The sequence below is a fragment of the Marmota flaviventris genome, chromosome Y (assembly GCF_047511675.1).
Source record: "Marmota flaviventris isolate mMarFla1 chromosome Y, mMarFla1.hap1, whole genome shotgun sequence".
NCBI classification, from domain to species: Eukaryota; Metazoa; Chordata; class Mammalia; order Rodentia; family Sciuridae; genus Marmota; species Marmota flaviventris.
In genome coordinates this window covers 14,994,081-15,019,118 of record NC_092519.1, presented here as the reverse complement: position 1 = coordinate 15,019,118, position 25,038 = coordinate 14,994,081, and the positions used below count along the sequence as shown (strand labels likewise).

General features: G+C 51.3%; 2 long non-coding RNA genes across 2 annotated transcripts in view; both read left to right on the top strand.

The window, feature by feature from the left end:
- Window positions 1-25,038, top strand: part of LOC139703470 (uncharacterized) — a 34,131-nt gene that overhangs the window by 1,483 nt on the left and 7,610 nt on the right. Inside the window, exon 2 of the long non-coding RNA XR_011705768.1 lies at window positions 206-384. This is a non-coding gene — a long non-coding RNA (uncharacterized lncRNA). The remainder of the gene's footprint in view (window positions 1-205; window positions 385-25,038) is intronic.
- On the top strand, window positions 6,901-9,543 carry LOC139703471 (uncharacterized). Its single transcript, XR_011705769.1, has 3 exons — window positions 6,901-7,091; window positions 7,481-7,589; window positions 8,799-9,543. It is a non-coding gene; the product is annotated as an uncharacterized lncRNA (long non-coding RNA).

The following is a 25,038-nucleotide window of genomic DNA, read 5'->3' as shown; positions in this document are numbered from 1 at the left end:
AGTCCACAACCTGAAAAAGGCCTGGTTCAGGACTAGCCTTCTGAACTGCGGGAATTCACGTCTGTGGTCGTTAAACCACAGAGTCTATGGTCCTCTCTCACAGCCACCTGAGTGGACTAAGACAGTGGTCTAGTTTAAGCTGGTCTGGTGGCACGGAAAGACTGAGGGTAGCCTAATTCTTTTTCTTCCTTTCTTTCTTTTGCAGAATCAGACCCTGGGATGCTGTTGGCAGAAGCCTGTCCCTGATTGGTTCAGCAGATCGTCTAGAATGCAGGTGAACACCTCTGCACTGCACGGCTTGGATGGACACCCCAAGCTGGGCATCCTTCACCTCCAGGAGGGATAAGGGTACCGGTTCCTGCCAGAGTGTGACCCCCACCGACTGTAAGTCTCACTGGAGCCACCTATGTGCCCTGTGACTCTTAAAACGTTAAACATGTTTGTTTCGCTCTCTGTTCTATCCTCAATCATGTTTCCACGTAGTTAGTTAAAAAGTTCAGCTCCCTCACGTAAGGAAGAATATCAATCCCATTCGTCTTTGTCGTCTCTGTACCGCGCATGGCGCTTGGCGCCCAGCCTGGAATCAACGTGGGTTTCTTTTGAAGGTTGAATTTTTGTAAATTAGCACTGTGGTCTGAGAATATACTAATCGCCCTTTAAAACCATTTCTTAAGTTAATTTATTTGCTTATTCTTGCTTCTCTGTTTTCCTTAGTGATTTTGTTTTGATCTGGTGCATTTAGTCATTTATCCTAGAATTATTAAGCGTCTGTGGTGTAGCAGGTCTGTGCTAGCACGGGGCACCCAGAGCTGACAGGAGTTCAGCCTTTATCATCAAGGAGGCAGAGTGCAGCTGGGCGCCGGCTCGTGTAATTAGAGCAGCACGGTCTGGTGCTGTTGCAGAGCCTCACATAGGTGCCCTGCGTGCGGTGGCACCCTGAGCTAGACGGTGGGAAACTCTGAGCTCTGGGAGGCATCTGTCACTGCTCCCAGCCCATAAATGAAGTGCTCGAGACTGATGGCTCCCTGGGATCCCTCTCCCGGAACCTCATCCTGTACGGCACAGTTTCACTTTCCACACTTCTTGATGCTCACTCAGAAACAGTCTGAAAATATTAAATGGAAAGTTCCAAGGTTCAATTCTTTGTAAGATTTAAATTGCTTGTTGCGCCGAGTAGCGTGATGATGATCTCATGTGTCTGCTCCGTGCTGCTCAGTAGGTGAGTGACCCCTCTGTGCAGTGGATCCACACAGGATACATCACCTACCCTTCAGTTACTTAGTTGGTTATCTGTTCAGTTGTGGTCGTCGTGTGGCACTGTTTGTATTCAAGTGACACCTATTTTGCTTGATAATGGCCCTGGGAACGCCAGATCAGTGATGCAAAGGAGAGGCTGGGGGACAAAACGGGGAGTGACCGGTCAACCCTGACCCTGCCTGGCCGTGCTGCAGGACATATAGGAAGAGGCACAGCATGTATCGGGGTCAGTCCTGTCTGTGATTTCAGGTATGCACTGAGGGTCTTGGAACATACGTGCTTCTGAACCTGTCAACACACGTGCACCACCTGCATCTGAAGACCAGACACGACAAAGATGTCCCCCTACCTCGGGCTTTTCTGCTGTTGTGTTAAATTTCCTCTTTATTTAACCAAAACGTTGAAATCAGCTGGCGCAGTGGCACCCACCTGTCATCCCAGCAGCTTGGGAGGCTGAGGGACGAGGATCACGTGATCAAAGCCAGCCTCAGCCAAAGCGAGGCCCTAAGCAACTCAGTCTGTGTCTCTAAATAAAATACAAAATCGGGCTGGGGATGAGGCTCAGTGGTCCAGTGTTCCCGGGTTCAATCCCCGGTACCCACCCAACCCCCCCAAAAGGAATTGAAATCAGCATAGTTAGTGAATATTCGTAACAGCACAATTCACAGCAGCTAAGTTGAGAGACCAGCCTAGGTGTCCATCAGCAGACGATGGATAAAGGAAACGTGGTGCACATACACAAGGGAGCTTTACTCAGCCCTGAAGAAGAACGAAATCACGACATTTGCTGGTGAATGAAAGGAACCAGACAGCATCGTGCCAAGTGAAATAAGCCCGACTCAGAGAGTCACGAGGCTGATGTTTTCTGTCTTATGCAGAAGATTGAGAGGAAAAGGGAGTTAAAGACAAGGAGTCCCCATGAAAATAGCTGGGACAGTAGTAGGGTGGAGGTGGTCCATGAAGGGAGAGAGAGGAGGGGCGGGACAGGGAGGAACCTGGGGACAAAACAGGCACAATTATGCCATGTGCGTGTGTGGGTATCACATCCACTTCCACGTACGTCATGTACCAATTAACAAGTACGTCTGTGTGTGAATCCGCAGAAGGGAGACCCTTAGACTAGAGGAGAGAGAAGGGGGGAGGCTGTAAACCCCAGAGGCACAGCCCACCTGCCTACAGTCACCCCCTGGTTAATCCCTAGGAGGGATTACTGCCCTGATTCCTTTAAAGTTGTCAAGACCCAATTGTTTCATCTCTAAACTGTCTTGCATTGTGTTATATGAGCTTTGGGGGCACACGTACTTCAAACAATATGCTGTGTAGACAGAGGGTTCACGTCCCTGGTGGCCAAGTGGTGGGGGTGAAGTTCAAAAGGCGTAACAGAGCCCTAAAATGCTTTTTAAAATCCCCGTGAGAGAGAATCTGTGTCCATCGCTGTGTACGGTGTTGCGGAAGAGCTGCTCTCTTGACATGGTGGCTCTTGTCCACCCTTTGCCCACACAGGTAGTCCCTGATGGCCTTCAAGTAGTTTTTTCACTGTGGAGAAGATCATGGGAACAATAATACCAGTGTCAAGTAACATCGCGAGATGATAAAAGGAAGGGCTGCTTTAGTGCCTTATGCTTTTATTAAATTTGCTAAAATACGTTAATTTGGTTATAGGATCTAATCCTGAGCTGAGCTCATAATCCAAAGACACATCCTGGGCTGGGGTTGTGGCTCCGGGGTAGAGCGCTTGCCTAGCACGTGTGAGTCTCTGGGTTTGAGTCTCAGCACTGCATATAAACAAATAAACAAAATAAATGTGCATCAACAACTCAAAAAAAAAAAAAAAAATCCTTCAGTGAGTCAACTACCTCACTTCAAAGAGAGAAAGTAAGGATTTGGGTGGACAGAGGTTCCTTGATATCCCTGAGAGATTGGTTTCAGGACGTCCTCAGTTGCCAAAGACCAGCACCTGGCTGAGTGATCGCGGTTGACCTTGGTTATCTGCAGGTTCCATGTCCAAAGACTTAGCCAACCACAGACAGAAAATGTCCTTTAAAAAACCGAGTTGCATTTAACACGTACACACTTTTCTCTCTCATCACAGCTTCCTGAACAACGCAGTAGAACAGCTGTTTGCCTCGTATTTACGTTGTGTTAATAACATCAGTCCAGTGCTGGTTTGAAGTTTGTAGGAGGTTTTGCACGTGGAATCGTTTGCCGTTTTACATAAGGGACTTGCGCTTCCACTCATTTTGGTATCCTCGGGTGTCCTAGAGGTCCACGTCCTTTGTCCTGGGTGCTAAGCGACTGTATTTTGTTTTTTGCAAAATTCCTGGCTTTCCCAAATATCCATCCCTCTTGATTGGAATCACACCATTAATACTTGCTGTATTTACTGCCTGTGTTCCGCACGCCAGCCCTTTACGCGTTTTCTCAGGGAACTTTTAACAGTGCTGAGAGGTCTGCAGACGCACGGGCGGGCCTGCTAGGCTCAGCTGTCCCGGGCCCAGAGCCTGCACCCAGCCTGCTTTCCTGGTGGTCTCCCAGAGTGAAGCAGGGCGCTCTTTCTGTGTGCAGCACTGTGTGGTTGGCTACCACGCATCTCACACCGCCTCAGTTCTTTCTCTGCCTTTATGATTGGTGTTCATATGCATATTTATAATTTTACTGAAAAGTGGTAAGCGTTCTTCATAAACGTGATGTGTGAATTTGTAGGTTTTAGAGAATTTGTCTAGGTCTTGGAGAAAACAATAAAAGCAGGCCTGCCAGTTAATGAAAGCCAGCCTTGCCCGCTGATGGACGATGACACCACTCTTTCTGATGACCCCTTCCTGGAAGCTGTGTCATAAAGCAGGTTATTGTGAAGTGGACGTAATTTCCACTAGGCACAGTGCTGTAAAAGGCGATCTCGTTATTGACCAAGGTCCCAAGTGGAAATAAATCATGTCTTCATGCCTTTCTGCTCACTCGTTAAATAACCTTCGCGGAGCGTCCAGTACAGGAGAAGGACCAGGCCGGCCCTAGAGGTACCTGGAGGCGGGGAACCTGCGAGCCCCGGTCTGTGTCTCGTTCTTCACCTACTAGGTGGTCGGTCACGTTTTTCTCTCCTTTAAGCCCTGCTTCTTCCTCAGGGCCTAGGTCAGACGGTGCCTGGGGAAGGCCTTCAGCTACCTTGTCTGTGTCTGTCACACCGTGGCCTTTGGTGCTGTGCCGGTCATTTTGGGGGTGCTGGCCAGGTCTTGGTTCAGGGTCCATCTGCAGCAGGGACAGTGTCCCGTACTTCTTGTGTGTGTGTCACCGTCTTAAGTCAGCAGGAGCACACGAGTAATGTGTCCTGCAGGCAGGAATCTGCCGACTGCAGGATTCAGAGCCTGACTTGCAGGAGAGGGAACAGTATGCGGGTTCCACTGAGTGAGACTTTAGAAGCTGGGCTCACTACAGACAGGCGGCTCGGGCCCCAGCGAGTGCTCTGAGTTTCGGTCACGTCTGTTTTTCTCCTTGCTTGTATTCTGTAGGCAGGACATCCCCAAGAGGCGGCCAGTGACCCTGCATCTTCTTAGCTGATCAGTGGAAAAGTGCTTTTGTCCCCGTTTACCTCCCGAGCTTAGAAAAAGACTCTTGTTAGCTTTCGGCTGCTGTAAACCAAACTGTAAATCAAACTCTCTTAAACGGTGGTCCGTTTAAGAGAGCTGTGTCCTGGCTCACAGCCTTGGGGCTCTCAGCTGCTGCTTGGTGGGACCCCCTGCTTTTGGGCCCTTGGCGGGGGGCACTACATCATGGCGGGGCGGGCCTGGTAGAGCAAGCCGCTCACTCAGGTGGTGGGACGCAGGGGGGAACGAGCAGGGCCTGCAGTTCCAACGTCTCCTCGGGGCCACCCCACAGGGCTGGGCGACTCCACCCAGGCCTGCCTCTCCAAGGCTCCCCCCCTTGGTACACCCAGGGCTGTGTACCTGGTCTGCAGCACCTGGGCCTTTGGGGCCACTCAGGTAAAGCACAGTACTCTGCTGGTGTTATCACACGCCCGTCCTTAGGACCATCGGTGTGACAGCACATCGTGACGCAGTGGTGATTGGAGCCCGTGGTGGGTGCACGTGGCCGAGCAGAAGGGGGTGGATTTGAACAGTGGCATTGCCAGGTCCAGCACAGGATGGGCGAGGCTGCCCAGGGAGAGGTCCAGCCTCCCGAATCCACACTTGCACCACGGACTTGACCCACTGAGTTCAGTGAAAGCAGACTCACAGCTGTCCTCCCCGAAAACCAGGCCGATGTGCCCTGGCCCTCTTGATAGCAAGGCTGCATTGCACCCGCCCCGCAGGGCGCTCTAATCCAGACACACAGGAACACGGCGGGGACGTGTGGTGCGTGGGAGGTGAGTGCACATGAGTCATGTTCGGACGCACAGCCCGTGGTCCCTGGCACACGTGCTGCCCAGGACGGAATTGTCATTTGCGTTTTTTGGCTTGTGGGGTTTTTGTGGGCCGTGTTGGACCCGAGAAGGGGTGCCAGACGCATTCACCCAGTCTGTGAGCGGAAGGCGATGCTCGTTCCTCTGTGTACATCTCCCTGCAGGAAGCCGTGGACCTTAGACTCTTCCTGAGGATCCCGTCTCACAAATAGGGCCAAAGAAGTCGATATTAAGTAAACGTGTTGGACAGCAGGGCCAGGAATGATGATTCTCCTCTACCAAAAAGTGTGTCTTGGAGGAGGAGGGAATCCCAAAGTTCTCTCCATCATCTCTTTCCTGAAAGCATTCCATCTGCAGGGATTTTGAAAAAGAACATAGTATTTAATGGACGTGCACTCAGGTATCTCAGGATTTTTGTTTTAAACTAAAAGTAAATGTATTGTTTGCAGAAACTTCCAGAAGCACTCCGTACATCTTCACCTTAATTTCCAGCCTCAACGTGCCTACACTATGTGGACGCATTGCCTGTTGGGAAACTACAGAAAAAAAATATCTAAAAAGGGCCAGACCTCTGAAATGGAAGTCCCAGTGGATTCCAGCAGGTCCCAGGCTGACGTGTAAAAGATGGCGGTACCTCCCAGACCTCTCATCATGCCTTGAATTCTCAGAAAGCTCCTGGTCAGCTAGGGGGCTCTTAGAGTAGGATTGTGCTAGGCGACAGTAGTTTTTGAATTGTATGGATTTAAAATACAGTTTGAATAATGATACAACTTAAAATGACGAAAACCCAGAATGTGCTGTCTGGGAATGGAAGAGGGCAAGGTCAAAGTCACTGAGGCTGCATTTATTACGCGAGGCACCTGTCTCCAGTATTCCTGCCTCATATTAAGCTCTGCATTTCCAGATTCCCAGATGGGAGGCAGGCAGAGCCATCGAGGTGATTAGTTCAAGCACCAACCTTTTATCTCACTGTTTCTTTCTCTGTCCTCACCTTGAGGATGCGTGATCACGTTCTCAGCACGCTTTGGAAGTGTGCCCTATTAAGAAAAAAACTCACTTCCTACTTAGCAACTCTAAAACCCAAGGGTACTGTAGTTCACCATTCTTCAAAAAAAGCTCTTTTCTTGAAGTTTAGTATTCACATCTATATACTCCAGAAATTAGAAAATTTGCTTGTCACCACAGTGACCACATTTTTCATAGTTTTATCCTAGAAAAAAAGTCGGATTCTGTAAGGGATGAAGATGCTCACAAGGTAACTGTAGAAAGGGAACCACGCTTCGTCCCACCGTCCTGCGAACACAGGCAAACGTTCTTGTTGCTAGTGTTAGAAAAGAAGCTAAGACAGCATGTTTCTTCACTGTTGAGAGAACAGTACCTTCTGACATGGTGGATGAGCACCTGCGTTCAGTGGCCCGGTTTTACCCAACAGCCACCCGAGGTGGGTTTTCATGGCTGTTGACTTGATCGCTGTCGTCCTGGGCCGGCTCCTTAGATTGCACGCTTCCCCTCGCCTTTGGCCCCTGTCTCCTGTTTTTCATTCTGTACTAGAATGGCCAGTTGTCGTGCTGTCTTATGCGCAGTGTCCAGCCTCTCTGTAATGTACTTTTATTCGCTTCATATTTTATGTTGTTGAAAGAAATAGATGGTCGCCTTTATGTGTGTGTGGATTTAGCACCGCGTGACGTTTCCTGGGTGCCGCTTCTCACCAGCTGTTTTTGTCAAGCTTTTTCACTGCTGTGTCTAAAAGATCTGACCAGAACAATCTGAGGAGGAAAAGTTTATTTGGGGGGCGGGGGGGCTCAGGGTTTCAGAGGTCTCAATCCACAGGCTCCGTTCCTGGGGACTCCAGGTGAGGCCATCATGGCGGAGGACTGTGACCGAGGGAAGCAGCTCACACGATGGTCAGGAAGCAGAGAGAGAGGTCTCCGCTTGCCAGGTACAAATACAGACCCCAAAGCCGCGTCCCCAGGGCCCACCTCCTGCAGCGACACCCCACCCCTTCAGTTCCACTCGTTATTCCCACTGGGGATGACGTCGCTGAAGGGCAGGTTTCCCACAACCCCGTCATCTCTCCTGGGAACCTTCTTGCATTGTCTCACACGTGAGCTTTTGGGGACACCCCACATGACACCTCCTTACAGATGCTGGTGCACTTAGTGTTCCCGAGAACCCCGTGAGGGGAATCCTGCACTGCTACTTGATTTTAAGGATGGCTCAGGGAGCCACAGAGAGACGAGGAGTGTTCTCGTGGTCCCAGGGGCCTTCCTTTCAGGGCCCCTTTCCTGTTGGGCACCCACCCTGCTGCTGTGGAGGTCTGGAGGGGCAGTGTGCCGGCAGGGAGCCTCAGCTGGGGGAGAGGTGCGGTCATCTCCTTACCTCCCCATCTGCCTCCCTCCGCTTCTCAGAGACATTTGAATGGCCGTTTAACCTCTAAGGGAAGAACAGTTAAAATCCTAAATGACTGGCACTTTGCCATTGCTGTTTACAGGGTGTGACGCTGGTTTTAAGGGCAAGTTTCAGAGCATTGAGCTGGGACGTGGGGTCAGCCGAGGAGCAGTGGGCTGTGCAGGCCACACAGGGACGTATATGCACGTGGCTGTCACCAGACAGCGAGGGTGCCACGCAGAGGGAGCCTGGTGGGCTTCAGTCACCTCTTGATCCAACCCCCTGCACCTGCCGAGTGAGGAAAGATGGGGAGGAGGAGGAACTCTCGAGTGTTTCCGCTGTGTCCCTCCCTTCGCCTCAAGTGTCTGAGCGGGAAAGCGAGACGAGGCTTCCTTGCTCCTGTTGTCTCCTGGGAGTACGGGTGACGTCCCTTACCACAGGTGTTTCAGGGACGCCTGAACCAGAGTGTTTCAGATCTCAGAGTTTTTGGAAGTTTGGGGGAGGTTTGCACATTCACAGTGAGATATATAACAAGGAGACACAGTGTGTGCCCTTACCTGATGCATCCTGTTGAGCTGCCCTCTGAACCGGGGCACTAGCAGGCAGCAAACACAAGCTGCTCCCGCTACGTGCTCTGTGGAGAAACTGTTGTCATTGTCATCGTGGTCCGTGCCTTCCCTCACGTTATCCAGTGATTGTTCTCAAAGAATCGAGAAAAATTTGCTCCTTGATTTTTTTTTTTTTTTTTTCTCCCCCCAAGCAACTCAATGATGATGATACGAGCAATTAAGGGCTGCAGAGTCTCAGGAATGTTTGCCCTTAGTTAATGAGTGGCTTTGCCAAGAGTGGTAGTGTGTCCTCCAAGATGACGTGCGTGATCCCACCAAAATCGACCCCAGATGCGTCTGACCTGTGTCTGGCCTCAAGATGTTCCTCGCCTGGTGTCCGGGGGGGCTGTCTCCAGTCTGCCCCCTGCCGGCCCATGAGCCAGCCGTGGCAAGTCACTGACCGGGAGCTGATCCCCAGGCTTGGAAGAGGGTCTCGGGGTCAGGTGGGCCTAGACCTTCCAGAAAGCTGCGGCCCCAGCATATTACCACCCACCAGATCGTCTCCACAGAAGGGTGACAGAGCAGTTTTGTGCCCACTCCGTCTGAGGGCTGCTTTGCCTTAGGTGGGTCACCATCAGAGTCTCAGGTTGAGATGAAGAGGTGGGCAGCAGACAAACCAACCTGCACCAGGGCTGGCCGTCTTCTCCCTCTTGCCGCTCAGTCCTTCCGCTATCTTGACTCTTGAAATCAGATGACCTACTGATTTCAAAGAGAGATGCGTTTGGTTCTGCTGTGATGAAAATCCGGTGGTCATGGAGGATAGCTACTTGTTTAGTGTTTTTACTTTTCATTTCTGTTTACCATGTTCACCAGATATCAGTTATTCTCATCAGCGCATTTTGGAAACTTTTATTCAAGTGAAGAAAATCAGGTTAGAAAAGAGAATAAAAGTCATGAATGCTCATTAACTGGCATCAGTGTTGTACAGTGATTAGCCTGAGTGCCTGTCAGTGGGCTCCCAAGTCAGAGCTCCTGCAGCGGGAATCTGCAGGGCAAGAGCGTGGGTGCCTCTGTGTGCAATATGTCAGAAGACACTGCACTGTCCTGAATATCCAAAAAGAACAAACAAAAAAATAAAATATAAATGAATCCTTAGGAAAAAGAATTCATGAAAGGAACATAGGTGCGTTTTTACACATGTGCATACACACACACACACTCAAGGGGGGGCATTTACTTTGTGAAAACAAGTGTAAGTTCTTTCTGTTCCTGTTGGAGTTTAAGTTTAGTTTTAAGAAGTGAAATATTTTCCTCAATTTTCAAAGACGTGGGTTCATCAGAGAAACCTTAAAGGTCACAAAACGTTTGACTACCCCCGAAAACGACACAGATGAGGTATCTCCACGCACACGGGGAAGCATATTTTGTGATTTTCAAATTGTGGAAATCTCTTCCCCAGACTTTGCCCCGAAGCCTTCCATCCGATGTTGCCAATATAAGATATGATCTAACCAGAGAAACACCAGTAACTGAAGTGATTAGATGGTCAGCGATCTCATGCCATTAATTACATGCAGTGTCTTTTGCTTCTAGGCATCTTATCATAACCCAGATTTATGGGTATCATTTTAGGAGATAATTGTGAATGAAAAGGAGCCAGCGATTATATGAGAGATTCTTGTTTGAGTGTTTACGATGTTTTTCACCTCCCAAATGATTTCTTACCTCCTGCTAACAACCGGCAGTGTTGGAATTGGTGTCTCAATAAATTATAACATTCCAGGAGCCTTTGTGCTGGCGATATTAATTGTCGGAATGACATGGCTGCTATAAAGCGGTGTATTTTCAAACACCCTGTCAGAACTTTCAGGCAGGTGGTTTTCGGGCCAAGAGCTTCAGTATCGGCTCCCTGATCCGAGGAGGCGGGTGTTGGAAGGTATTTTTCAGAGAACTGGCCGACAGCGCTCTGCACGCTGCTTTTTCTTACCTCTGGGTATCCACAGAGCTGAGTGTGTCCTAGAGAAGCACGTGGTCACAGTGATGAATGACCCTGGGGGCCGTAGTCCAGGGAGGGGGATAGATGATGACCAGCCCCTCAGTCTGGGTGTGTGAGTCCCCTGTGGAAGGTGGACCAGGGCCAGGAGAGACCCCACCCAGCCAGTCCCTGGGGTCAGGTCCCAGGTAGAAACCACGTGACTGGTGCGCTGAATAGTGGCCCGCGGAATTCCAGTGTGGACGGCGGGGAAGAGCTGCCCAGGCACATTAATTGGGACCGTATCACAGTCCCAGGAAAAGGGGAGTCTCCTTGGGAATGTCTCGTGGGTTTAAAGGTATTTTGTGGAATGTCTTACAGAGAGGCGAGTGCGACCACCTCACGTCCTTGGGATCTTTCTGTCTGGATGAGGGTGAACGTGGTAGGTCAATGAGCTTTTCACATCCCAAGGATTTTGCCTAGAGGCTGGCATGCAGTAGGTGCTCAATGAGTACTTATGGGTCACTGTCTAAGTTCTGACGGAAGGACGGATGCGCCACTGGGAGATTCTAGTTCTGCTCTGCGTCCAGGTGGTCTGAGTGCCGGACCAGCTTATCCGTGCCACCTGCTGATTGAGGACATGGCACCCAGAACCCTTCAGCTGCAAGAGGCCATGTGAGACAGGACAGGTTGGGATAGGATTACTGACAGCCCGAGTGTGGATTGAACCTTCAAGGGTAGTGCTTTGTCGAAAGCCGAACGAACACGCGTAGATTTCAGAATTCAGGTACAGTGATTTAAATCGGCTCACTCTCCGTGTGTATATACGTGTGTGTGTAAGTTTAGTTCAGTTTAAAATACCCCATTAGCATTCGTTTTGATACTTTTACACGTGTACACACACTCGGACCACAAGTTTCATTGGCCTGGCTTGAGGTGGATGAGCATTTGTTCTCCCTAGTTCGTGCGGACTGCGGGTTTAATTCAGGCCCTCCTGCCTATGGCTGTGTGCCTTGTGAGACTTCCAACCCTCTCTGTGCCTCAGTTTCGTAATCTATACGTTGTGGGCAATGATTCCAGCCAAATTACAGAAAGTCCATAAGGCTAAACAAGTTAACAGGTATGAGAAGCTTGAGATACTATTTGTCTTTTATTTAAATGTATTTTTTGCTGGGGATCTAGTTCAGTTGGTAGAGTGCTTGCTTTGCATGCACAAGGCCCTGGGTTCAATCCCCAGCACCACAAAAAAAAAAAAAAACCCAAAAAAATTTAGTTGTTGATGGACCTTTATTTTATTCATTTATTTGTATGTGGTGCTGAGACTCAAACCCAGTGCCTCATACACGCCAGGCAAGTGCTCCAGCACTGAGCCCAGCCCCAGGTCTGTTTTAATTATTATTATTATCGAAACGGTGACAAGATGACTGTTACGACCCGAGTAGTGGATCAGACTTATATTTCATGTTGACTGCTTAGCATGAAGCTCTTTGATTATTTTCAGAATATTAAACATTGACGAATAGGAGTTACTACAACGAGGACAAAGTGAAATCGCTAAGGTGGAAAGGCAGTAACTGAGACCCCTTTTTCTTTCTGTACATAAAAGAGAGGCCCCGAAGAACTCGAGTTCCTTGGGACTGAATACGTTTTAGAATTCTAATGCATTTTTTCGTGAAATTTTCAGATCTGGCAATACTAAAATATTTGTATCTCTGAGCTGATGTGGCATCACAGAGTCAGTTTGCACACCCAAGCTGACGTGAGTGGAGCATGGTCTGTAATGACTGTCTGTTCCAAAGCTTATGTTATCGGCCCTCTGACGGAAAGACAGACAAGCCAGCAGGTCTCATAGCTCAACAGGAGTTTCCAAGTTAGTGAACTCGTGGGAAATGGTGAGGTGATGCAGTCTGCGATGGATCGGCCACGGGAGATTCTAGTTCTGCTCGACATCCAGGTGTCTGAGTGCGAGACCCACTTCCTCAGGGTTTACTTTTCCTGGTGTTTCCCTGGTAGGTAGGGCCCGACCCCCTGCCCTTGCCAGGGTTGCCTGGAGTGGGCTGGTGTTGCATGCGGCTGCTTTGCACCTGGAGGCTTTGCACGTGATACCTGTGAAGGAAGGGGTGTGGAGAGGAGGGGGAGTGGGTAGGAATAGCCTCAGATCTGTCACCCCTTTCATCCAGCTGGACTCTGGTCCAGCGGCAGACATGACAGGGATCGCCAGAGTTGACCATGGCTGTGTCTGGGGGGTGTCTGTGTTCACCAAGTGTCTTATTTTAACACTCTTCCTGTGGGGTTTATTTTATTTGAGAAGGTAAAGGTTAGTTCAAAGGGTTTTCTTACAATTCAGCTTGTGTATTAAAAGGGCTACGTATCCTGCACAGAAAGCGTCTTCGTGCATCTGGGCTGCTATTAGAAACGCTGCTAACTGGTACCTTATAACAGCAGAAACTTCTCATAGGACTGGAAGCTGGAGTACTGGGGGTTCAAGGTGCAGGAGGGGCCGACTCGGGGTCTGCTGAGACTGCTTCCTGGCTCATAGGGAGCACCTTCTCCTGGGTCCCTCACATTTTGGAAGGGCAGGGGCCTCTCTGGGTCTTTTTATAAGGACACCCCATTTGTGAGATGCCGTTCTCATGACCCAATCAGCTCCAAAGGCCACACCTCCTAATACCATCACTTTGGGGCGAACATTTCAACATAGTGTATTTTGGGGGGGGGACATTTAGACTGTAGTAAGTGGGGGTTATTATGCTGGTTGTGATCATAGTGGTAGTGATTATGAGAGTGGAAGGAGGGAGAAGAGATGGAGGAGGAGCCACAGTGGTGGAATGGTGAATATTTACCGGGCTCGTCCCCGAGACCCCCCGTGGAATATGTCTGGAACACTGTGAAGCAGCGATTAACATCATCCCAGTTTTAGAGGTGATGTTTTGGCTGTTGAAGTGACTGTCAGTGGAGTTGATGAACGCCAGGGGTGAAGGTCAAACCCAGTTAGAAGGAGGGCCCACACCTGCTCTCCCCTGCCACCGTTTAGACTCGGGGGACAAGGGCGCAGTGCCTACTTGTGTTTTTTGATTAACTAACTTCAAATGATGCATCGAATCTTTCTAAGCAACAATCTCCTCACATAGGAAGAGCTGACAGTAGCAGCCAACGGAGCTTAATTATTGGGTTAATGTGAGACTAGACAATGAAAACCCAAGGGCGGTATTGTTTATACAATGCTGTGAGTTCTTCAGGAACGAAGGCTGGTATTGGTACTTGATATTTTGAGCTTGGTGTAGTCATGCTAGTCAGGTTTCTGGGTAATCAGCTTGGAAAGCAGAAAGGTTCTGTGGACTCAGTTCATGACCTCTCAGTCCCTTGCTCTGGGTCTGAGAAGGCACATCACGGCAGGGAGCAGATCTCTTCTCAGCTCAGGGTGGCCGGGAACTGAGAGTGTGGTCTGGGGTCCCACAGTCTTCCTTCAGGGGCACGTCCCCAGGGCGTGAGCTTCTCCCACTAGGCCTCTTGAAGGTCCCCCCGCCATCCCCACCAATAGCACCACGTCGAGGACCTTTAACTCAGGGACCTTTGGTGGGCACGGAAGATCTGCCATATTTCAGTCGTGGTGTGCAGTTACACAAAGAGCATCCTCTAGAATCATACTCTCCCAAGCTGGTAGCTGGGAAGGCATGGGTGGCCCCCACCCGGCTGTGTATTTGCATCACTTGCGGGGAGCACCTAAAAACTGTTAATGCCTAAGATCCCCCCCACGTCAGGAATCTGGTTCCCTTGGTCTGGGGTAGCACCTCGAACATGCGTGTATGTGTGTGATATAGTCACACACGTGTGTGTGTGTGTGTGTGTGTGCAGGTAACGTGTGTGCTTATGTGTGTGGGTGCCGCATTCTCCCAGGATGATTGTAGTGTGTTCTCTGACAGCCAGGGGGGCCATCTGTTGGCTCTGGCAGTTCCAGTGGACATCCTTCTATTGCTCAGTATCCCGTTTAACGAGGGCACCCCCCTGTTCTTTGGTGTCACGGTCTAGATGATAAATTGCCTAGTCCCCTTGCTGATAGAGAGCGGCTCTTCCCCTTGCGAAAAGGCATCGGCATAGTGTCTGACCCGGGCTTTCCGGGTCCCGGCCTGGACTCCTGTGAACGCCACTCGGCCATGCTGGGTGTCTCTTAGAGACGCTGGAGAGAGCAGAACTGCTCCGTTTATCTACGGTAATGAAAACCCCTCCAAATAGGTCACGCTGGGTTCCCATGTCACCCAGCTGAGTATGGCAACGCAGAGGTCCCGCACCTGCCTGGCCCACTCGGGAGGAGGTCGTCTCAACAGTGGTGCTGACGACCTCCTCGACCTTCTCGTGAAACCTGTCAGTTGTTGGACTCAGAAAGCAGGTCACAGCCTCACCGCCGTCTCAGCGCTGCTTTCCGGAACATGCCGCGTGCCATCAGGGAGCTCGGTGGACGAGACGTTGCGACCTGCCTGCTGATGACATTCAGCAGAACTTCTGACCCCAAATTCCGAAGAGCTGTGACCTTCAGTTCCTCTGGCCGTGCGGAGGCCGTGCTTGCTAGACTCTCCCAGGGATGTCGGGTTTTCCTTTGTGTTTTTGCTGTGCTGGGGATTAGACTCGGGGCTTTGTGCTCTGCCCCTGAGCTGCATCCCCAGCCCCGCGGTGGGTGTCAGTTTTGATTTTGGGATCTAGGGCAGCCTGGCCCAGAATAGGCATGTACCAGAAGAACTCAGGGGGTTTCACGCAGGCGTGTTGATTTACAAGGCTTCACAAGACGTCCGTGGGTGTAAGCGTATTTCTAAGACGCTAGGAAGGATTTCTTTTCACCATTGGTTATTGATATACTCTGGACCTTAAATATCCCCCAGGCTGGCCTGGTGGCACACACCTGTCATCCCAGAGGCTCGGGAGGCTGAGACAGGAGGATCACGAGTTCAAAGCCAGCCTCAGCAATGGTGAGACGCTAAGCAACTCCGTGAGACCCTGTCTCTAAATAAATACAAAATAGGGCTGGGGGTGGGCCTCAGTGGTTGAGTGCCCCTGAGTTCAGTTCCCAGTAACCGCCCCCGCCCTCCCCACACCAAACAGATCATCCAGAGCTCACGTGTTCAGTCTTGGTCCCCAGGGTGTCACTGTTGGGAAATGGTGGGACTTCAGGGGGCGTGGCCTAGTGGGAGGTCTTCAGATCGTTGGGGATGTGCCCTTGAAGGGGATGGTGGGACCCCAGTCTCCTTTCATTCTTTCCATTCCCTGGCCATGTGGTGTCTATCTTTTTGTCTGGGAGGTGTCCCCCCATGATCTCCTGCCTCACTGCAGGCCTGAATACACTGAGGTAACCAGCCGTGGATTGGAACCCCTGAAACTGTGATCCCACAATGAATGTTTTCTGCTTGCAAATTGATCATCTCAGGTGTCTGTTACAGTAGCAAAGCCGACGAACCTCAGGGGTGTTGTCCAGCATGAGCCAGTCAGAAACGAAGGTCTCAAGAAACAGAGACGTGCGTTCAGATCCACCAGAATAAACGCAGCACAGCAAACGTTCATGCCACCCAGCGCCAATAAGTGGCCTTGCCTGCTGGTGGAACCCAGGGTCAGCGTCATCACTGGGAAGTCCAGTTCCGAGCCTTGCAGGGGCCTGGGGTGTTTGCAGGCCTGGCTCAGAGCTGTCGTGGCAGAACCTCAGAGGTTGGCTCTGGCGGGTGGAGGGGGTACTAGGAAGTCTCCGAGAGCCTTTGCCGACTGCGCCGAGACTCTCTGGTTCTCAGAACTGCGGCACCCTAGGGATGATGGGGGACTCTTATGGCCATGAAGCGGCTTCTCAAACCCAGGGAAGCTGGTTATTTGCTAAAGGACTCCTATGCTCTCATAGTTACTTTCTTTAAAGAAGGAAGGTCCACACATTTCCCTGGACACTGAGGAAATGGGACGCCTGAAACAGACGTGGATGCCCTTGAGGTGTCCCCGATCCTTGCAGGTCCTGCCGTAGCCGGTCTTCTGTCTTCTCACGGCTCCGTTCCTCGGGTGTGATCCGGAGCACGTGGTGCTGGATGATTTGTTGGCACGTCTATCCTGTTACTAGGCTGAGAGCAGAAAGCAGGGCAGACTTAGATTGCATTTTCTTCACTTAGCAAAGGAATGAACACACCCTGCATATACTAGAGCCTTGGTTGAATTCATGACTGTCCACAAAATTGGAAGCCTCTCGACCCTCTGATCCACATCCCAGGGTGCTCATGTCTAGTCAGTGTCTGGGCCCACACCCGAACGGGTAAGCGCTGTTCCCTGTGAGCAAGACGCTCTGTCCCTCCTGGCTGGAGAGGATCAGCCCCTGCTGTGCCTGCTGGAAGGAGCCGGAAGGGCTCACCCTCCCCTCTGCTCATCAGTGCGCCTTAATGCCTGTGGAGGAGGCCGAGTGCACGTGCAGGTGCGTCCTGTGAGATGCCGGTGAACGGAAGCAGCCAGGGCCCCATAGGAGCAGCAAGATGATGGGGTCAGCCCAGGGTGACCTACTTGGAGATTTTAAGAAGTCCTGGAAAATCGTGGCTCGTGGTGTGAGTGAGTGAACGTCAGAGAACACCAAAAAATAAATAAATAACATGAGCTACAAATGCAGCCATCACTGCCTCCTGGGTGATTGATTGATAGACTTTCCAGAAAGACTGCTCAGCTGTGCGGGAGCCTTCCCAGGTCTGTCAGACCTTCCACACGTTTCCCTTACCCAGAGTACCCATTCCTGAGCCGTGCATCACCGGTGTGGTAGAGGGAGAGGGACCGAGAAGGAAAACAGAACCTAGCGGTGGGCGTGGGGCAGGAGGATGCTTTTCTTGGACTACCCAGCAGCCACTGCTCTCCGAGTGTGTGTTGCAAAGAGTATAAACCACCTGGCTGAGTTCAGTTGTGCCTATCCATAAAATGCCAGATGGCCCCGAGACACCCGGTTGGCGTTATTAATCAAGAGCAATGTCATGTACACACCAGCGCAGGGCTCAGATTGATAAAGTTATGCAATTATCGTGGGAGTAGGGAAGTTTTATAACCACACCAGTCCCTGCGCCTTCACCATTTGTAATGTTTACGGACGGCTTTGGGGATTTTTCTCCAAGGATAAATCAATCCCTTTAATCTTGTTACCGCCTATACATCACGGAGGTGTTTCGCTCTGGCTTTTGCTGGTTTACAAGATGATTGGAACTCGTCCTTTTGGAAGCCAAACTATAGCATATGATAGAGAAATCTGCCAGGTGCCTCCGCGAGTCCCCGGGAGCCCATCAGGCAGGCCGCTCTCCAGCCCCCAGCCCACCAACATTTTTTTTTAAATTTTTATTTTCTAGACTAATGGGGACTGTGTTGCTCCCAATGACACAATTTTGGAGAGGTATTTTTTACAGCAACAGAGAGCTCACTAACAGGGGCCTGTTGTTCCAGAAAGACCCGATTAGGAATGCAGATCTCAAAAACTGAGCCGCGGAGCGAGTCCTGGGAAGGCCTGCAAAGGGGCCTGGCGCATCTTCTTGCCCTTTGTCTGTCCTTTCTTGTTAGCGCTCTGCTTGAGGAAGGACAGTGGATATTTAAAGCCCTCCGTCATCCCTTTTGAAGACAATCCTGTGAATGATCCATACTCTACAACTTACAGATAAAAAAGACGATTCCACATGCCTTGGATAAAAGTGGTAATCAGCTTGGACAGCAGTGTTAGTTTTAACAGGAATATGTTCTACACCAGCAGCAGTGAAAGAATAATTATCTAATACGTTCATCCCATTACTTCCCGTTCTTCTGACTCACATTTTTTAATGATTAAAAAAAAAAAAATGCTGTATTTTAAAAGGAGGTGGCTCTGTCTTTGTCCGGTTTTCATTTTCAGGACAGGTATTTCTCAGATGACAAAAAAAAGAAAAGCATACATCTTGGCTTTTGCACAAGCAATGGAATTACACTTGGCAGGAATACGTTTTTTCTTCCCTCCAGCGTACCTACCTGTGTAGCCGTGAGAGGATCAAGTCCAGATTTGAAAAGGACGAGGACATCAGCACGTTCAGTTCATTTGCGAAGGTGTGCCCGTTACAACTTCCCGCGGCGGTGGTGATGGTGCCAGCCTGTGCCCTTTGTGCAGTGCGGAGGTCACAGTCAGCATTGCTGTGCAGTCCCAAGGGAGTGCCACACTCAGAAATCCATAGGTAGTTCCAGACTCTGGATATTCGGCCGAGAGGTGACGTCCTGTCCTGAGAAACCTAGCTGTCAGTGACCGGGGCACTTGTGTCTGCTGTGCTGATCTCAGGATCATCGCCAGTGTTCTTTCCTGCCTCTGCGTGGGGCGGGGTTGCAGTCTGTCACAAATTGAGGATGTCCCAGGTGAAAATACTAAAAGCAGATCACCTGCTGAACCTCCCAGCCTAGCAGCGCAGCCCACCTGGAGTGCCTGGGTCTCCCTTAGTGACTGCGTGGCCGCCTGGGGGCAGAGGAGGGTACCACCTGTCACTCATTCACCTGGGAAAAGATGCAGATTCGAAATCCCAGGCAGGGCCTCTGCTGAACGCGTTTGGCTTTGCACTGCTATAGAGTGCACACGCTGTAGCTGGAATCGTCGAGAATCGGGGCCATCTGCTGTCCATAGGCCGGCTCCGTGGGTCAGCTTGCTGTGCTTACTGCAGGATTCCAGACAGCTCGACACGTGTGCTGCAGTGTGTGGTGACGCTCTCAGGCTCTTGGTTTGTCTGTGCAAATTGACAGGAATTGACATCCCTGCCTCTTGAGATCAGAGCGTGTAAGATGTCACTTGTGCCCACCCTGCACACGTGGTGGCAGCTGCTGTGTGGGATGGGCTCTGACTCTTGCCGCCCTTGTCTGGGCACAAAACCTGCCTGCTCTCAAGTCTCATTAAGCCCCGTCCTAAGCAGAGCACAGCGCCGTAACTGTAACCACAGGCCCTGCCTCTCCCCCCTGCCCAGATGTTTATGTTACAGCTGCACAGAATCTCCACCAGCCAAAAATGGTAACTGCATTTTGATAAAAAACAACTGATGAATTCATTTTTTTATTTTTTATTTTTGGAAACAGGGATTGAACTCAGGGGTGTTTAACCAATGAGTCACATCCTCAGCCATTTTTAAAATATTTTCTTTAGAGACAGGGTCTCACTGAGTTGCTTAGTGCCTTGCTTTTGCTGAGGCTGGCTTTGAACTTGTACCTCCGGAGCCGCTGGGATGACAGGTGTGCACCACCAGGCTGGCTTCTCCCTTGAGTTCCTTAACGACGGGTCTTGGCCTTGGTCTCCCCGGGGATGGTTGTCGGGGACGATCATGACGCTGTGCAGTTGTTTTAATATAGAAGAGCAGGAAGAGGAGAGGAGGTGGGGGAAGAGGGGGAGGAGGAGCAGAGGAAGAAGTGGGGCAGGGAAGGCCCTGGGGAGCACTGCAGGCAGAGCTGCTTCAGACGTGGCCTCCTGAGCCTGCCGCCGTCCCCCTCCACTGCGCCCTCTGGGTGGCAGCTGCAGTAACCTGTACCCACTTGTCAAGCATCCCACGCTGTCTTGTGCCTCCCTACCTTTTTGCACAGGCTGCCACTGAGCATGCCCTCCTCTGTCTTCTCTCTTCCCTGTTGGCCTGGGATGTCCCAGGTAGTCCTGGGACCAGCCCAGGGCTCCTTCCTTCAGGTTGACATCGCAGGGTGTGCACTTGCTAGGTGAGGGAGAAGCGGTGTTTTCTCCTTCCTGTCCTGGACAGCCTGTTGGTCCATCCCTGGGCGTCTGCATAAGCATGATGTCGATGCACATCCAGCTCATCTACAGGATGCACCCACCAAGACCCTGGGTCGTCTCTGCATCCTGGCACAGTGTCCCTTGAACATCTCAGGCAGGAAACAGTCCCTGGAAACACTCCCAGGAGCCCACAGACTGGGGACCTGGCCACGTATGTAGTCAGCCCTAGGCTCACTTGGATCGAAAAGTGGTGACGTTCCTTCAGGAGCAATAAGCACAGGCCTCTGCATCGATCGTGTTTTATTTCAAGCGTTGGATACTTGTTTGTACAAAAGCCTTTCTGTTTTATGAGCTTTCGATATCTGGTGAATGAGCTAGTGCCTTTCACCACCCAAGTTTAACAGAGGGCTGGTAACGCTCCTTAGGCCTTGTCCGGTAGCCCCTCACCAGGAGGGAGACGTTCTGTGCGCAGTAAGGGCTATCGTTGTGCAGTGCTGGGCGGGATCGGCCTGAGCAGTTGGGGAGTGCAGGGGTTTAGTGGAAACGCAAGGCTGGCTTTTGGCAGCTGAAGTTGGCCTCTTGGTGTTGTCTTCAGTCAGAGACGTGACATAGTCATGTCCCCTAGAGTACAGTTCCTTCATTTGTGAAACGTGATGTCTCATTTCAGAATTTTATGAGATCATTGGAGGACACTTTATGAATATAAGGTGGAAAAGAATCATCAAGGTGCCAGGCGCGGTGGCACACACCTGTAATCCCAGCGGCTCGGGAGGCTGAGGCAGGAGGATCTCAAGTTCAAAGCCAGCCTCAGCAACTTAGTGAGGCCCCAAGCAACCCAGCAAGGCCCTAAGCCCTAAATAACAAAGGGATGGGGACGTGGCTCAGTGTTAAGCACCCCTGGGTTCAGTCCCTGGTACCGATCAAACAAACCCTAAAGGCGTGATATTATTAGGCACCTAAACGTATTTCAGTGCACTTTATACACCCCCCACACACATGTGTATGTATGTGTGCATGTACACTGTGATACATGTGAGTGTGTGTGTGTATGTAGAGCTGATTATTGTCAGCCTAACTTTCTTTTTCGTTTTCATTTACTTTTCCTCTTTCCACCCCCTCCTCCTCCTTCCTGTCATCTCCTCTTTCTCCTCCTCCTCCTCTCTCCCTCTCCCCCTTCTTCAGCTCCTCCTCCTGTTCCTCTGGTTCTCCTCCTCCTCCTCCTCCTCCTCCCCCTCCCTCCTTGTCTTTCACCTCCTCCTTCTCTCACCTCCTCGTCCTCCTCTCTCCCTGGTCCTCCTCCTCCTCTTCCTCCTCCCTCCTCCTCCTCCATCCCCCCTCCCTTCTCCTCCTCCCCCTCCCTCCTTGTCTTCCACCTCCTCCTTCTCTCACCTCCTCGTCCTCCTCTCTCCCTGGTCCTCCTCCTCCTCTTCCTCCTCCCTCCTCCTCCTCCCTCCTCCTCCTCCCTCCTCCTTCCCCTCCTCCTCCTCCATCCCCCCTCCCTTCTCGTCCTCCCCCTCCCCCTATCCTCCCCCTCCCTCCTTGTCTTCCACCTCCTCCTCTCTCACCTTCTCGTCCTCCTCCTCTTCCTCCTCCCTCCTCCTCCTCCCTCCTCCTCCTCTTCCTCCTCCCTCCTCCTCCTCCATCCCCCCTCCCTTCTCCTCCTCCCCCTCCCTCCTTGTCTTCCACCTCCTCCTTCTCTCACCTCCTCGTCCTCCTCTCTCCCTGGTCCTCCTCCTCCTCTTCCTCCTCCCTCCTCCTCCTCCCTCCTCCTTCCCCTCCTCCTCCTCCATCCCCCCTCCCTTCTCGTCCTCCCCCTCCCCCTCTCCTCCTCCTCCCCCTCCCTCCTTGTCTTCCACCTCCTCCTCTCTCACCTTCTCGTCCTCCTCCTCTTCCTCCTCCCTCCTCCTCCTCCCTCCTCCTCCCCCTCCTCTCTCCCTCCTCCTCCATCCCGCCTCCCTTCTCGTCCTCCCCCTCTCCTCCTCCTCCTTCCTCCTCCCTCCCCATCCTCCTCTCCCCCTTCTCCTCCTCCTGCTTGTCCTTGTCCTCGTCGCCTTCCTCCTCCCTCCTCCTCCTCCATCTCCTCCTCCTCCCCCTCCTCCTCCTCCCTCCTTGTCTTCCACCTCCTCCTTCTCTCACCTCCTCCTCCTCCTCTCTCCCTGGTCCTCCTCCTCCTCTTCCTCCTCCCTCCTCCTCCTCCATCCCCCCTCCCTTCTCCTCCCTCCTCCCCCTCCTCCTCCTCCTCCTCCTCCTGCTCCTCCTCCTCCTCCTCCCTCCTCCCTCCTCCTCCCTCTCCTCCCTCCTCTTCCTCCCTCCTTCTCCCACTTCCTGTCATTTTGTACAGTGGACGATTCTGATGGCCTGTGCTCGCCTGTGTATGTGATTTATCTTTCACAGCTCATTAAGGTGCTTCTGACAGGAGAGACCTTTAGGAACTTCTGTGTGTGTGTGTGTATGTGTGTGTGTGTGTGTGTGTGTGTGTGTGTCCATCCTAAAAACAAAGTGACAGTGGAAGGACACTGAGGGGCAGTGCTCGGCCCTGGACCTGGTTCTCAGCTCTGCAGAGTGACTCTTTGGAGGCTCTGCACGGCCGGCTTCCTTCCACAGGGGCTGCAGTGCCAGCCAGCTGCAGGACAGGGTTCCCTCCTGTGCCTCAAGAAGCCCCCAAGCCTGTGCAGAGGCGTCAGCTCTTGCCGTGCTGACCTTCCCAAGGAGAGCTCCTCAGAGAGAGTAGTTGGGGTCCTGGTGGAAGACAACCAAAAGAGCTCAGTCTCTGGGGTGCAGACCTCCTGCAATCTGCACATGTGACTTGCAGCGGGGTGCGACCTGCTGTTCTCCACGCTGGGCTGGGACCCTTGGCGGGTGGTTTGTCCCTGCAGCTCATGTGACCACCTGGGCAGCAGCAGCAGCAGCAGCACCCTGCAGGGCAAGGGCTCCTGGCCGTGGCCTCTGACTCGCGTCTTTCCCTCTGATGTCTTTGTTTTATTTTGCACTGAGAAGACACAGAAATATTGCTCCACCTTCAGGCAAGCACCTCTATTTCATTCCCTTCAAGGTAACAAATCAAGGTGGTGGCTTCTTGATACCCGAGCGCTGTTCCTGCAGGGCCTGTGTGTTATTGCACCCGCTGCTGCTTTCTAGTGGCTCTGACTCGTGCTCCTGTGAGCGCTGCCCGGCCGTGTTTCTAGCTTTGTTTTCCTGCAGGTGTTTTTCTGTTTTTTCCCCTTTTGCCTGACTCCCCTGACACAGGCGTGTCCCATGATACTTTCACAAGCACCTCGTGGTTTTTCCATGACACTCCTTAGACCACGGTCGTGTCGCACTGAGCAATCGTGAGATGACGTTTCCAGGTCGGCTTGCTGCATCTTGGGGCGTGCGTCCACCTGGGAATTCTGGGGAGTGTCCACACTGATCAGGTTGGTTGACATCTCATCCTCGGTTTTCACTTGTTTTCCTGAGCATTCCCCAAACTTAAGAAACAACAACAAAACAAAACAAAAAAGCAGTTATGAGAGACCTAGTTCATTTTTATTTTTCTCCTTATAAAGACTCCCATCTCATCTATTTGATAAAACATACTGTCTCTTTAGAGTTTCCTATATTTAGGTCTTTCATAACATTTGTTTTGCAAGTAAAACCTGTAAGCTTTTGAAGATGTTCAGTTGGAAAATAAAGCCTGTCATTTAGCAGAAAACACGTGGAAAGGGGAGCGTTTAAATACTGTTATTGCAGATCATTAGCCGCAGAGAGCTGTGATTCTGGGTTTTACCTGTTCACGGATGACACGTTTTTCTCTGACTACTAACTTTGCTCATCTAATCCTTACCTAAGGGCAGTTGATAAAGGGCACGACTTTGAGAAACTGTTTGCATCCCAGCCAGAAGGTGGGAAATATACACAGACACAAAACACGTGTGTAAATGTGCAGATACATGTTCATGCACATAGAGTCAGACTCACATGCATATCCATATACATATAGGTATATACAAATGCACACGTCCACACATATGCACGGACATACCTCTATGTATTCTTATGTATACATACATATGTTCATACACAGACACGTGTACACACATGCACATATTTACACATATTCACATGTGTGCATGCAAGTGAACACATGCACATGTGCACACCTGGACACATCTATATACATGTGCATTCATTCACAAGCATGCATGTCTACATGTGTGCACATGTATTTATATATACAAACACACGTGCTCGTGCATATAGACCCACAGACACACGTGCCTATCCACACTTGTGTATCACAGGTATATATCTAGGATGGTGGTGCGTGGTCAGGCTGCAGCTTACCTAGTTTAGTAGACACTAGGATCTGTGCAGGGGTGAGGGGGGACTGGAGGGCAGACTTCTCTTTGCATCCGGGGCAGAGTGTAGACTGAGGGTGGAGGATCTTGTGTAACCGGGGCCTTCTGTGAACCCCAGTGAATACAAGTTGCCATTGACATTTAGGGACATGCCACCAAGTTTTAGGCCAGAAAAGTGGGAGTCTTCTTCATTTGTGAGATGGGAGGGATTGGCAGGGAGGTGCTGGTGGATTGTTGTGCAAGCCGGGCAGCCTGCGATGGAGGTTAGGTCCTCTTTCCAGGGCGGGGCGGGCTGAGTGCAGACATCAAGGCAGGGCTCAACAGGAGGCTCACTTGGGAGTGGGCCTGCAGCTGAGCAGCTCCTAAAAGGGCTCCTTACCAAGGCCACGCGCATGCACACACACACACACACACACACACACACACCCCCGAAGCACATT